The sequence below is a fragment of the Saccopteryx leptura genome, chromosome 3, assembly GCF_036850995.1.
Source record: "Saccopteryx leptura isolate mSacLep1 chromosome 3, mSacLep1_pri_phased_curated, whole genome shotgun sequence".
NCBI classification, from domain to species: Eukaryota; Metazoa; Chordata; class Mammalia; order Chiroptera; family Emballonuridae; genus Saccopteryx; species Saccopteryx leptura.
In genome coordinates this window covers 137681288-137695416 of record NC_089505.1, presented here as the reverse complement: position 1 = coordinate 137695416, position 14129 = coordinate 137681288, and the positions used below count along the sequence as shown (strand labels likewise).

Here is a 14129-nt window from a genome sequence, read left to right as displayed (position 1 = left end):
ATATCCACATAAATGACCTCATTTTGTGGCACATTTGGGAATGGCACGTTTCAACTTGGTCATCATGAACTATACAGGGCACATAGAGTTATTAATAAATAGACTGAGTCCTGTTCAGAAAAGACTGTGCGTGCCTTGCTAAGGGAAAAGGAGGGAACTAATGTTGAGTAATCACCTACTGGGAACCGCTGGGGGTAGGGTACTTTGCATCCCTTTGTATCTTATTTGATTTTTACAATAACCTGTCAAGGAAGCATTATATTGTAAATCAGAAAAACTGTGTCTTTGTCTGAAAAATTAATCTTTGCTTAAAACCATGCAGCTGGTTGATTACAAAGCTAGGATTCAGACCTGAGTCTGCTGGACCTTGAAGGCCAAACATACTCACTCTACCATGACATTAAAGAATCAGGACATTTTCCTTTTGGATAATCGGGAGCTAAAGGAAGTTTTAAAGTAGTGGTCTGATGTGATACCATCCTAAATCAACTCAGTTGGAAATCTTGATGGATTGATTGCTAATACCAGCTCCACACTCCTGGTCTATTGAATATTTCTAAAACCTTAAAAGTTTGTACAAAGTAGCATCAAGAATAGCCCTAAGTGGAGAGTATATCACAGATTAGCTTCAGAACCCTGAAAAGGTATGGAAAGGCCAACCTCAGCTTTTTTAGACATCAATTCTGAAGGGGTCTTTCTTCTCCTGGTTGCCATCTCTCAGCAGCATGGGCAGAGTTTAGGACACTGGGGAGTCTCACTCCCCATCCTCAGTATAAATCCACTAGATACAGGAGTAGAGGACTTGCTCCCAGTGCCAGGCTTTGGTAGTTTGAGGAAGTAGTAAACAATGAAGAGCTTTTAGAGAGCAATTCAGATTATAATGCAGTGTCCTCTGGACCTCAGTTTCCATACCTGAAAAATGGGGGGGGGGGGGTGATGAAGTCTTCCTTCTAATATTTGTTATGATGATTAAAGAGATAATATATATAAAGTATGGGGCGTTATACCTGGCACATTGGAGGCTCTTAATTATTACAGCTAAATATTTTAAGTGCCTTTAACATCTCTTTTTGCATTGTTCATAAATATTTTATGTGCTTAATAAAATCATAATAATAGCATGAGGTAACTTTTATTGAGTTCTTACAATGTGACAGGCACTGTTCCAATGACTTATTTAATCATCACAACATCCTTACAAGGTAAGCACTATTATTAATCCCATTTTACCATCAAGAACACTAGGGCAAAACCTAAAGCCCTTCGATGGATGACTGGATAAAGATGTGGTACATACATACAATGGAATACTACTCAGCCATAAGATGAAATACTGCCATTTGTGACAACATGAATGGAACTTGAGAGTATCGTGCTAAGCAAAATAATTTAGACAGAAAAGACTAGAACCATATGATTTCACTCATATGAGATATAAAACAGGAAGCAGAAAATGAACACACAAAACACGAACTCGGAGACACAGACAACAGAATGGTGGTTACCAGAGGGGAAAAGAGGTGGGGGAGGATGAGGGTCAACTATATGGTGACAGAAGACTAGACTTTGGGGAGTGAACACACAGTGTAATATAGACGATGGACTATAGAATCGTACACTTGAAACCTACATAACGTTATTAACCAATGTCACCCCAATAAATACAACTTTAAAAATTAATAAATAAACAAATAACAATTAGATATTGTTAAAGGAAAGAACAGTGAGGCATAGATTAAATAATCTGCCCAGGTTACACATCTGGTTAACCAAGGAGTCTGGTTAGACAGCCAATGAACTTCACACTACTCCACTGGTTGTAATTACTGTTGTTACTCTTTTGTACTATTATTACAGCTACCTTTAGTACCAACAGGATTCAGATTCAACTCCTTCAAGGCAGCTCCAAGGAATATTCTAATTTATCAAAAGCATATACTTTAAACTCCCAGGGTCTGTGAAAGGATATTTAATTCTCTGACTATTTAAAGACTTGAGTGTGCTCCAAGTTTACTGAGCTTACCCAGAAAACAAAACCTTCCTAATGGCTCTGGTTTTGTGGACTTCGTAAACATTCTTCAAATGCTGAAAGGATCACATGAGGTGTTATCTTATTGAATAATGGCCTGGTGTGTCTTCTCCTAAATGAAATGTTTGAGCAGTGTTTTTGTAGGCCAGTGATACATTAGAATAATACCATATATTTATACAGTGCTCTACAATTTTCAAAGTGCTTTCCCAATTACTGTCTCATTTGATCCTCACCGCAGGCTTGCAAAGTAGGCGGGGCAACTGTTATTACCATCTCCGTTTTTATAGGCAATGTGGTCAAGCAAAAAGCATCCCGGGCTTTGAAGGAAAACGCTCCTTGATATTCTAGCTATGTAACCTTGAACTAGTTTCCCAACGTTCCCAAGCTTCAGTTTCTTCATCAGCCATCTGGAGATAATAATCTACAAGGTTAGGCAGAGGATCAAATGAGATTGTCTATGTAGCTAGACAGTGCCTGTCACTGATTATTTTATTATTGTTGTTAATAATTTAATAATTTATTTTTATTTTTAGTATTATTTGCTACTAGAACAAAACATCATTAAAAAGAGAAAACCAAAAGGGAGGCAGCAAGCAAGAGCAAAAAGTACTGAAAACAAATTGGGCAAAGTGGGCTTTATTCCCTTTCAGGCACTGGCTGCCAAGGAAGGAAATGGGCGACTCCTACTGGGTGGGCCACCCGTGAGGAGCACCGGGATAAGGGAAATGAACATGGACCCACTGCGACAGCCCGGAGTCCGTGTGGCTGTGCCAGGCACCTCTGCTCTCTAAGAGCAAACCCTGGGCCAGGCATGGCCAGCAGACGGCCCGCGGGCCCACGGAATGAGTTTATGCAGCCCACGATTAAATTTTTAATATTCTCCGCATGACGCACTGTGAAAATGAAATAAGTAGTACTTTTAAATCATTATACATAAACTACGATATCTTCAGTAATCTTCATGTCAACTTATATTTGTGAACAAACTTTTTCTTTAGTGAATCTAAATAAAAGTGCAAGATCAAGACTGAATGATTTACATTTGGAGGCTGTATTAAGAATAGCTACTACAGCCTGACCTGTGGTGGCGCAGTGGGATAAAGCGTAGATTTGGAACACTGAGGTCGCTGGTTCGAAACCGCAGGCTTGCCTGGTCAAGGCACATATGGGATTTGATGCTTCCTGCTCCTCCCCTTTCTCTCTCTGTCTCCCTCTTAACCTCTCTCTCCTCTCTGAAAATTGAATAAAGTCTTAAAAAAAAAAAAAAAAAAGAATAGCTACTACAAGGATAGAGCCAGATGTTAAAAAAATAATAGGTGATGCAAAGCGCCTCAACACGTCACATCAGTTTTTTTGTTAATTTGTTGTACTAAATTACTTACATTTATTCATAAACAAATTACATAATAAAATTTTGTTTACTTAAACGAATCGTTTTTGTATTTAACATTTTTTTAATTTTAATATTTTGTCCAGCCTGTGAAAAAAGTTTTCTTTCTAATCTGGCCCGGGGGCAAAAACTGTTGGCCACGCCTGCCCTAGACCCTAGTCCAGACCAACCCACCTCTGCCTTCCACCCATCTTCCCGCTAGCACGGACCAGGCTGAGCCTCCTGGCCCAGCCAAAGGATGCCAGGACACCAGGCTCTCAAGAAATCAATCACAAGGGAGCCCTGCCTCTGCCCTGTCTGGCAGGATCCACATTTGATTGTATGATTGGATGAACTCCCTTCTCTGAGTGGTCCTTTCAGAAGACAACATGGGATCACTCTCCAGCAAGGAGAGGAGACAACCCCTATAAGAAAACCGTGTCTTTAAGAGGAGCAACAATCCCAGCCTCAGGAGGCTTCACTTAGCCCCACCTGGGCTGCAACCTTCTCTGGGCTTCCAGCACTATCCCATGCCCCAGGCCAGACTAGATTACTGAAGCTGAAGAGGAGCAGAGTGTGGGGAGGCTGTGGGACCTGAGTCATCCTCTGGCACTCGGGAGCTCGGCAAGTGGCTTAGCCTGTTTAACTTCAGTCTCTCCATTAGTAAAATGGTCTCCCCATCAGTAAAAAAAAAGATTGTCATGAAGATGAAATGAGACCATGGATGTCAGCCTTTGGCACCGTGCCTTGAGCATATGAATAAATGATGCTGGTAGATTTTATAATGACTGTCCTATTACTGTGGTTTTAATCACATTGAACTGATTCAGGTTTCTCTGATGAGGCAGCAGAAGTGATCCAGACACGGGTGCAGTTTTTCTTCTAATATCCCAAGAATCAAAAGCCCTGTCTGACCTCCTCTCACAGTCTGCTAATGTGATCACTACAGCTTTTGTGAGGCCAGTCCCATAATGCCCTCTCCTGAAACCCGCGGCTGTGGAGGTCCAATATTTGTGGGCAGACAGCACTCTGGCCCCAGAGACAAGCATCCTCTGAGGGCAGGTGTGCCCTGGCCCCTTACACACAGCCCAGAATGGCAAGGCCACCTTTACCTCCTTCCCTTTCAGAGCCAGAAGGCTGGGGCCACCCCGCCTTTCTGGCTAAACCCAAACCCGTTTTCTAAGCTTAAGATAAACCAAATGAGATGCCTGTTGACAGATGAAAAAGGGCAAGATCAAAAGTGACATTGGAGGTAAGAACTGAGGTCTGGGTCTGCCTAGGCCCAGCCTGGCACTTACCTTGCCCCTCAGATGATGCCATTTACAGAAGCTTTGGCTAAAAATAGGTATAAGCCCAATGGTGGTCCTTTTCGAAAGTAAGTCCTTAAACTCAGAAAGTGGGATGTTAGTATTTGGAGAAATTCATCGTAGGTCACAGTTCAGGAGCACAAAACTGAACAGCACGGCGTGAGTTTACACAGGTCTTGAATGGCTCTATTGTATGGATCACAGCAATGTAAGTGGAGGGAAGGATCTGTTTCAGGTATGTCCCTAGCCTCTCATTTCCTTGAGGGATTTCCCACTACCTTTATACCCTCAGGCTGCTTTCTCAAACCCCTCAGGCCTTAGCTGCCTCATCCTTATAACTGAGAAATTAATACCAACTAAATTTTTTTTCTTAAAAAATGTGGGACCTTTAATGGAGGGGGTTGAGTTAATCTCTCTCCTCATTCATGGCACATTATCAATACTGGACCATGGAAGACCCCTCTCTTATTTATCTTTCTGTTTATTCCCTCTCAGCAACACTCCACTCCTCTCCAGCCATCCCAACATGTTTGATGTGCATGCATTTGTTTCCAAATATTCCTGCAAATGTGCATTGCTCTGTGTGTGTGTGTGTGTGTGTGTGTGTGTGTGTACGTGTGTCTTTAATTTTTGTAACTAAAATTGTATTTTAGATCTCTTTCTGTTCCTTTCCCTTTTAACCCAGGATTATCCTTTCAGGTTCATCTGTGTCATTATGAGTTTATCTACTTCATTACTTTTAACTGCTGCATACTATTTGTGCTGGTCTTTTGTCCTTTGCCAGCTCTGGACCATTCAGTTATTCTTTGCCTAGCTCTATGCCCCCAAGGCTGATCTCTACAGACACAATACCCCAAGGCCCAGGCTCACTGCCTTCTGGTTGTGTTTCACCAATGGGAAGGCACCAAAGGAAAACTGAGGGCAGGAAGAAAGAGGTCAGGTTTATAGTCTGCCACCCTACCTGCACCCCCCCCCCCGCCCCCCGTCCACTCTTTCCCTGACTCACTAAGAACTGGGCAGTAGGTCCATTCTTTTAAGGCCATAGCTGGGTTGCTTCCCTGCTAAGGATCCAATCACACTGGGTTCCAATTACATCATTCTTTCCCCTTATCCTTTGGGCCTAGGGTGCTAAGGGTTTCTCCTATTTGCTAGTTCTGGGGTGTTTTCTCATACCTGTGGACCCCTTACCCTTGTCCACTATCATAAGTAGTACCTTCATTAAATTCTCTTCAATTCACTCTTTTGGGCACACCATCTCTTTCGTATTGGCATATTTATTGGTATAGTGCAGGGGTCGGGAACCTATGGCTCGCGAGTCAGATGTGGCTCTTTTGATGGCTGCATCTGGCTCGCAGACAAATCTTTAATTAAAAAAATAATAATGTTAAAAATCATGTATTTACAATCCATTCATTTCCTACCGCTCATGTTCATGGTTGTGGGTGGCTGGAGCCAATCACAGCTGTCCTCTGGGACAACACCAAATTTTTATTGGATAATGTGTAATGTACACGGGTCGTTGTATGGCTCTCATGGAATTACATTTTAAAATATGTGGCGTTCATGGCTCTCTCAGCCAAAACGATTCCCAACCCCTGGTATAGTGCCTGAGTCTGCACCCATTAAATTTGACCTATCTAATCTTGCAAGAATAGTGTGATGGTTAATTTTATGTGTCAACTTGGGAGGTCATAGTGCCCAGATGAGGGTGTTTTGGGATGAGATTAACATTTAATTTGGTGGACTTGAGTAAAGATTGCCTTCCATAACGTGAGCAGGCCTCATCCAATCAGCTGAAGGTCTGAATGGCCCAAAATGCTGACCTCTCCCCTGAGCAAAGGACAGTCTGCCAGTCAACTCTGCAGATTTTCAACTAGTTAGCTTCTATATTAAATAAGTCAATTCCTTAAAATAAATCTCTCTCTCTACACACACACACCCCCACCCCCACCCCCACCCCCACCACCACCACTTTCTTGGTTCTGTTTCTCTGAAGAACTCTTACTAATACAGATGGGCTCGCAAATTTCCCTCTAATTCCCAGCTACCATCAATAATGCTATGATGAACATTTTTGTACATGCTCCCTTATGGAACTGTATGAGAATTTCTTTGGTTCCAGAGGTAAAGTTTCTAGGTCAAAGAATAATACCAACTATATAGTATTGTAAAGCATTATATTATAAGAAAATATAAAACTCTTCAAAATTATTTGAGTAGTATTTAGCATGTACCACCCATTATGTGTGAGAACTAAAGACAGAATGATCTATAAAATCATATATCTGCCTATACTGAACTTTCAGCAAGAAAGTATATATATGATGACACACAGTTGGTGCCTAAGAAATATGTAATAATTGTTGAGACCAAAATTATCTACACCATACAGTTTACTGTCAACATTAATGTACTTTACTACTATAATCTCTTCAGCAACATGACTTCGTTATTCCAGGAAATTCTTGGCCAAAAAGATAAAGGTTGTAAATAACTTCCTGAAAAACATTTAAAAAAACATCAACTCTTCCATAGATAGCATCAAATGACTTTACATCATTCTCACACATAGTTGTGTTCTGGATCCTCGCACAATCTGATCAAGGCTCTGCGTTCAAAAAACCATCTTAATTTCGAGGTCGTGTTCCCCCTTATCACAATAATAAACACAGCTTTGCCCTTTCACTATGTCAGTATAGTGGTCCTTTCCAGAAGCCAGCACTGACTATCTCTGTAAAGGATGTCTTATATTTTCTCTTCCCCTTCCTGAATGCAGAAATAAAAGAGGTAGTGTGGAATTAAAGTCAAGATTCTTGAGTTCGAATCTTAGCTGGGCTAACCATAACCTCTAGTGCATATCCACCACAAATGAATGGATTACTTTTCCAGGCTCCGTGCACAGTCTCTCATCTGTACATGAGGGGGCGGTTGTTGATGATACCAATGTTGTTGAGGGCAATCATCAGCAACAACACTGGCACTTTCTCAGGAGGCTGAACTTTAGCATTCTTAGTGAGATCAAAGATATAGGAAAGAAGATACAGTTTTATTCTACAAAAGAGGTGAAAATTTGGGTAAAATGTGCATACCACAACCATGTAACTTCAGGGCAGTGTATGTCGGAGGCAGGGACAAGCGGATAGAACCACCTGGTGATTGATGATGGTGGAGATGATGAAGATAGCGGAGAAGGCCATAGCACTGGCCATGTGGTTGGCACTGTTCTAGGCTGCATGAACGCATTTGATTCTTAGGCCAATTCTACAAGGTCATTACCATTACCATCTCCATTTTACTGATGAGGAAAGTCAGTAAAAGCAGGCAATTTTCTAATGCTGCACACTGGCAGTCGACTTCCTACTTTCAATTCTGTACACCCCAGTGAAGGTACTGATGAAAATGTAAACCGAATAGCTGACAAAAGAAAGAGGAAAAAGGAAAACATCAAGAAACCAGGGATTTAGATTCTCCTCATGCTAGAAGTTTCTCCCAAATGGTGAATAGTTGATGATGGCTTTATAGCACCTTAGTCCCACAATAGTATATATCTAGTTAATGGCACGACGTTGCCATTAGAGGAGGAAGATGAGTATAGTGTGTCCAAGTCAAAGGGTGCCTCTCTATTTCTATAAATTTCCTGAAGTAATATTGGAATTTTGATTTGTGAAGGGCCACTTTTTCCTCTCTGAGCATCTACAGCTTTCCGAAATCATTATTTTTATACTTCAAGTGTTAAGAGTAGCAGAAAATAGAAACAGGGCATTAGGCGATGTGCCTCCAAGCCGCAGCTCAATGCTTTCCTGGCTATGTCCTCTGGCCCAACTTTTCTACTTCTCTGCACTTCAGTTTCCTCATTGGGAACATGGGAGGATTCGGCCAGGTCACCCACCAGTGCACACATTCTATGACATTACCTTTTGTCAACTCTACCACAAGTGCATTGCAGGCTTACCTAATTGTCCCATGTGTTGTATCTAACAGATGAAGACATATCTTGGCTATCAGAAGGACTGTTAAGTCCTTCTGGGCAAAAGCTCTATTGTATACTTTGTTTTTGAAACCTATAGATACTTTTTTTCAAATTCCACAGCACTATTAGCTCAGTGGATAATCAAAAATAGCTTTAAATAAATGAAGGTACATTTGCAAGTCATGATTTATGCTTCAGCCAATTAAAGGTTATCTGTTTCAGCAATCCTCAGGATGAATTTTGGAAGATGGCAAAATGCTGGATATAGGCTGAAACGATGAAAGCCTCTGTCTGTCGTGACCCCATTCAGCTTCTGAATACTGACAAGGTTTCACCCACCAAGGAAATGCCTAAAGGAGTACTGCCCAGCAGAGGACACAGCATCAGCCTCAGACAGGATCGTGGGATTGTGAAGCCAGGGAGAAATTACATAACGCACAGAAATTTGCTTTGGCACAGGGTGGGGACACTGTGGCACCGCTTCGTGTGTGTTCAGCAATTTCAGCATCCCATGGTTTTTCTGTTTTATACTTCAGCACATGAAATAGAAAGAATTCTGCATAACTGCTTAACTGGGAGACAGCTGCCCCCCCCCCCAAAGTTCATTTCAGAGCACTTACCCAGGCAGCTAATTATGCCAGCTTAGTTATACATTGACTTTTTAAAGACTGAAGATCTTCCACCTTAAAAATCCAGATTTCCTTGCTTTTTCTGAGGCAGGAAGAAATGGAGAAGCAGCTTAATTTATGGATGGATCACTCTCTAGTCCAATGCCAGCATGATTCCATTAATGAAATATACAATATTGTCAAACTATAGTACTATAAACACATAATTAACTTCTTTTCATTGGGAGATATTTCTGCTTGTGGGGGAATCCAGATTCCTTGCTCCAGTATCTGATTTTTTTTCCACTACCTTCTGCCAGCCATTTGGTTTTACTATTCATTAGCACCGCCAAGGGAACATGAGAAAATAAAACCAGGAAGTGAGGCCCCTATAGAGGAGTTCTGGGAAATCACCGATTGGGTTAAAATGATATTTAATCTCTGTTCAGACCATTTTCCATTTACTACAGATAATCAAGAAATAGCTCTGATGAAAACAGAACGTTGAGATTGGGAGAAACGGTGCAAACTCATTTGCTATATTATAAAACTGAGGTCCAGTGAGACAAAACATCTTGGAGTTGACACAGATAGCCAGAGGCTCGCTGGAACTAGAACCCAAATCTTCAGACTCCCAATTCAGGGTGCTCCCCTTAAACCAGGGGTCCCCAAACTACAGCCCGCAGCCCCCTGAGGCCATTTATCTGGCCCCCACCACACTTCCGGAAGGGGCACCTCTTTCATTGGTGGTCAGTGAGAGGAGCATAGTTCCCATTGAAATACTGATCAGTTTGTTGATTTAAATTTACTTGTTCTTTATTTTAAATATTGTATTTGTTCCCATTTTGTTTTTTTACTTTAAAATAAGATATGTGCAGAGTGAACAGGGATTTGTTCATAGTTTTTTTTTATAGTCCGGCCCTCCAACGGTCTGAGGGACAGTGAACTGGCCCCTGTGTAAAAAGTTTGGGGACCCTTGCCTTAAACTATTCAGTAAGTGTGGTGAAGACATAGGTCAGAAAAAGATGGGAGAAAATAAGAGCTTATCTTTTTAGCACATTCTCAGGAAGATTCAATTCATGTCCACATTAAAGACTCACATTCAATTAATATTTTTGAAGGATCAAGTAATATCCGTATTCAACAGTTTTTCTCGACCACCTATTATGTGCTCTTTTATTTGTATTTTCTCATACATGCTTTTCAGTGCAGCCCAGTGAAGCTGGTTTTAATATTTCCATTTTTCTGAGAATGAAGCTAAGGCTTACAGAAACTTGCTCAAGGGCACACAGCTAGTCAAGATTTAATTCCAGATTTAAATCTAAGACCTCAGCACAGTGCTTTCTTACTCATCTCAGTGCTTCACAGTCTTGAATTATTCACACTTTAACCTTCACAGTTTTGTTACAGGAATTATTATTTATTTAATATCTTCTTTTAAACCGATTCACTGTTTTTACTCAAATAAATTTAGCCTTTACTTGCTATACAATATTGTCCATAAAATTATAATATTGGTTGGTTAATTAAGCCTGAGTTTTGTAATAGAAGTTAAACATAAACCTTTGAAAATTAAAAAAAAAGAATGTTCTTCTATCTGGCATCCAAATTTTCAATCACGAACAGTGATACCTGTTTCACACTTTGACAAACGTTTACCTCATCGCCATGTTGTAAGGAATAAATATATAGCACTGGAAATACTTAAGGCTCTCTGCTTATCATTACCATTATTATCATTAATCAAAGCTTCCTAATCTTTTCAGGCATAAGAATCTCCTGAGATACTTGGTAATAAAATGCATATTTCCAGACCCCATTCCTAGATCTGGGATGAGGTCCAGGAATCGACATTTACAAACATATAGCGTGTCTGTTGCCGATGCTCCTCAAATTGTATTTCAAGAAACCACAATATTAGGGACTTTACAAACTACCAAAGCAGAAACCTAAATACCATCATTCCATTAATACTTTAAACAAGTATCAATGTTACTTTGTAGTCAACGAATCACAGAGCTGAAGTGACTTCATAGGTCACTGAGTTTGGGCCCTGTTTCTATGAAGTGCGCCAGCCATAGAAAATTCCTGTTTGTCACCGATTGTGTTTTCCGAGGTCATCCTTTGGTAGCCCCTGAACAATCACTCTTTTCCCAAATGAGACTGAGTTGGGACTGAGATATCTAGGGGGTAGAAGTTCACTCCCCACAGGCACCATATTATCATGGGTGGAACTTCCCAACACTGCGAAGTCATAAATATGCTCTGGGCAGCCCAGGGGAGCCTTTGATCTTGTGCCCAGTGATCTCTGCTTGTCATCTGCTCAGCCTCATTCATCACAATAAAGACAAGGAGCTAAATTAGAGAGCAAGACTCAGTGTTCCGATCTCTGAGGAGGAGACAGGAGAGTCATCACCCCTCAGTGGGCCAAAAAGGTCAAAGAGCAAGTGGAATGATTGCTACCAAGCCAGGCAGGCCTGCAGGTGAGCAAGACCTGCATCCAGGCTAACAAGGAGGAGGAGGAAGGAGAAGAGAAGGGACCCAGCCCTTCCTCAGCCCTGGCCGGCTGCCTCAGAAGTGTGGGCACTGTGGATGCCTGGTCAGCTCGGCAGTCGGCACTCCAGGGTGGTGAGTGGTCCCCACCAGCCATGTGTTGTTTAGCACTCCAGTCCTTTTTAAAAATTAAATTAGTTGCCAACACTGAATATGAGGAGATTGGACAAGTCAGTCTCAATTTCCAGGTTTTCTGAAACAACTAAAAATCTCCTACCTAGCTCATTTCCAATGTGGCAACAATCAGCTGGAGTTAAGTAGTGGTCACTCCATTAGACAGAGTATTGATGTCCAGTTAGCAAGAGTTCATGTCACTCTTCAATGGACATCCAACCTTCCTAACTCCACCATCTGCCTGCTCTGTTGGCATTTGAGTTTATGAACCCTGTGAAACCAGTTTTACTGATACAAAAGCCAATACCACATTATCTTCTTCCTTCCATAAACATCCATATTTGTTAAATACCAGGGCCAAGTCTTAACTAGAACATCATAGGTTCAATAAACATGAGTTGAATGAATAAAGAAGTTTATTGAGCCTAAAACTGTGCTAGGCATTTCAGGGGAAAATAAAATGGAGCAAGACATGTACATGACTTCAAGGAGGGAGCCTGAAGCAGAAAAACACCAGAGTTGGAGTCTGACTTGCCTGTGGTCTTTAGGCAAATCACTTAACCTGTCTGAGCCTGGGGTACCTCATCAGGAAGGCAAGGAAGAGAATACCTCACAAATATTTTTTAAAGAATTAAATGAAGGCCCTGGCCGGTTGGCTCAGTGGTAGAGCGTCGTCGGCCTGGTGTGCAGAAATCCCAGGTTCCCGGCCAGGGCACACAAGAGAAGCGCCCATCTGTTTCTCCACCCCTCCCCCTCTCCTTCCTCTCTGTCTCTCTCTTCCCCTCCCACAGCCAAGGCTCCATTGGAGCAAAGTTGGCCCGGGCGCTGAGGATGGCTCTGTGGCCTCTGCCTCAGGTGCTAGAATGGCTCTGGTTGCAACAGAGCAATGCCCCAGATGGGCAGAGCATCGCCCCCTGGTGGGCGTGCCGGGTGGATCCCAGTCAGGCGCATGCGGGAGTCTGTCTGACTGCCTCCCCATTTCCAACCTCAGAAAAATACAAAAAAAAAAAGAATTAAATGAAAATGTATTTGAGAGTCCAGGCTAGAAGGACATTCCCTATGAACACACCAACATTAGGAAATAAAACCATAGTAAAAATGGGATAGTGCAAAAAAGAAAGAGACTATAGCAGGGCTCAGGCAGGCCTCAGGAAGGAAAGGAGATTTTAACCTGAACCTTGAGATGCACACAGGCTCAGGTGTTATTGAGATATAAGTGAAAAAAGTTCCAGGCAGAAGAAAGGGTAAGAATGGAAGGGTACAAAGAACAAGGTGTATTTGATCAGAGCATGGGGTAGGGAACACGAATGTCGGGCTAAAAACCAAAACCTCCCATGTCATACAGTATACTGACCTCTAACTGTTGGCGTGCAGCAGGACTGAAGACCAGGCTGTGATCACTGGCTTTCCCTGAGCCTGACCTAACTCCTCTTATACTCATAACAGGGCATGATTCCAGTGACCATGAGCACCATGACCCAGACCGTTCCTCACCCTCCCTTTGTAAAGCGCCCTCATTACAACGTTCACAGCGAAGGGCTTTCAAACAATCTAAGGAGCAATCTTTAAACTTGGCCCAACTTTTACAAGATTTATGGAAACCTTTCATGTGGGGTTTTGCAGATAATTTATTTTTATCTCCCTGGGTAATATATATATATTTTAAAGCCCATAATGAGATGAAAGAACTGGTAGGTTTCTACATCTTGAACAGTAAGTAATACAACCACCACCCCGCATACTTAATAATCAAAGCATCCTAATAGTAACGAGATTATTTTAAATTATGAAAACACTAATGTAATTTTAATGCTTAGTATGTGTCAAGCCCTATTATGAGTGTGTTACTTATATTAACTCCCTTAATTGTTATAGCAGCTTATGGATTATACTATTATTATTACCTTCATTTTATAGATGAGGAAAGTGAGGCATATGAGAGTTAAATAATTTGTCCAAGGTCATATACCTTGTAAGAGTGACAGTAGTGAAACTCTCAAGTAATATTGTGGAATGTTAAGAGAAGACCAAACCTGGGACCAAACCATAAGGAACAGCAGGATCTAATGGACAGGTAAAGAAAACAGGAGTTGCTAAAGAAGTGAAATCACTTGTCTAAACCTCCTTCTGCCCTAAGGGCACTGAACTTGATGAGCACAGGTCCTCATCTTGCTCA

General features: G+C 41.6%; 1 protein-coding gene across 1 annotated transcript in view; it reads right to left on the bottom strand.

The window, feature by feature from the left end:
• Positions 1–14129, bottom strand: part of ROR1 (receptor tyrosine kinase like orphan receptor 1) — a 456010-nt gene that overhangs the window by 226833 nt on the left and 215048 nt on the right. The window lies entirely within an intron of this gene.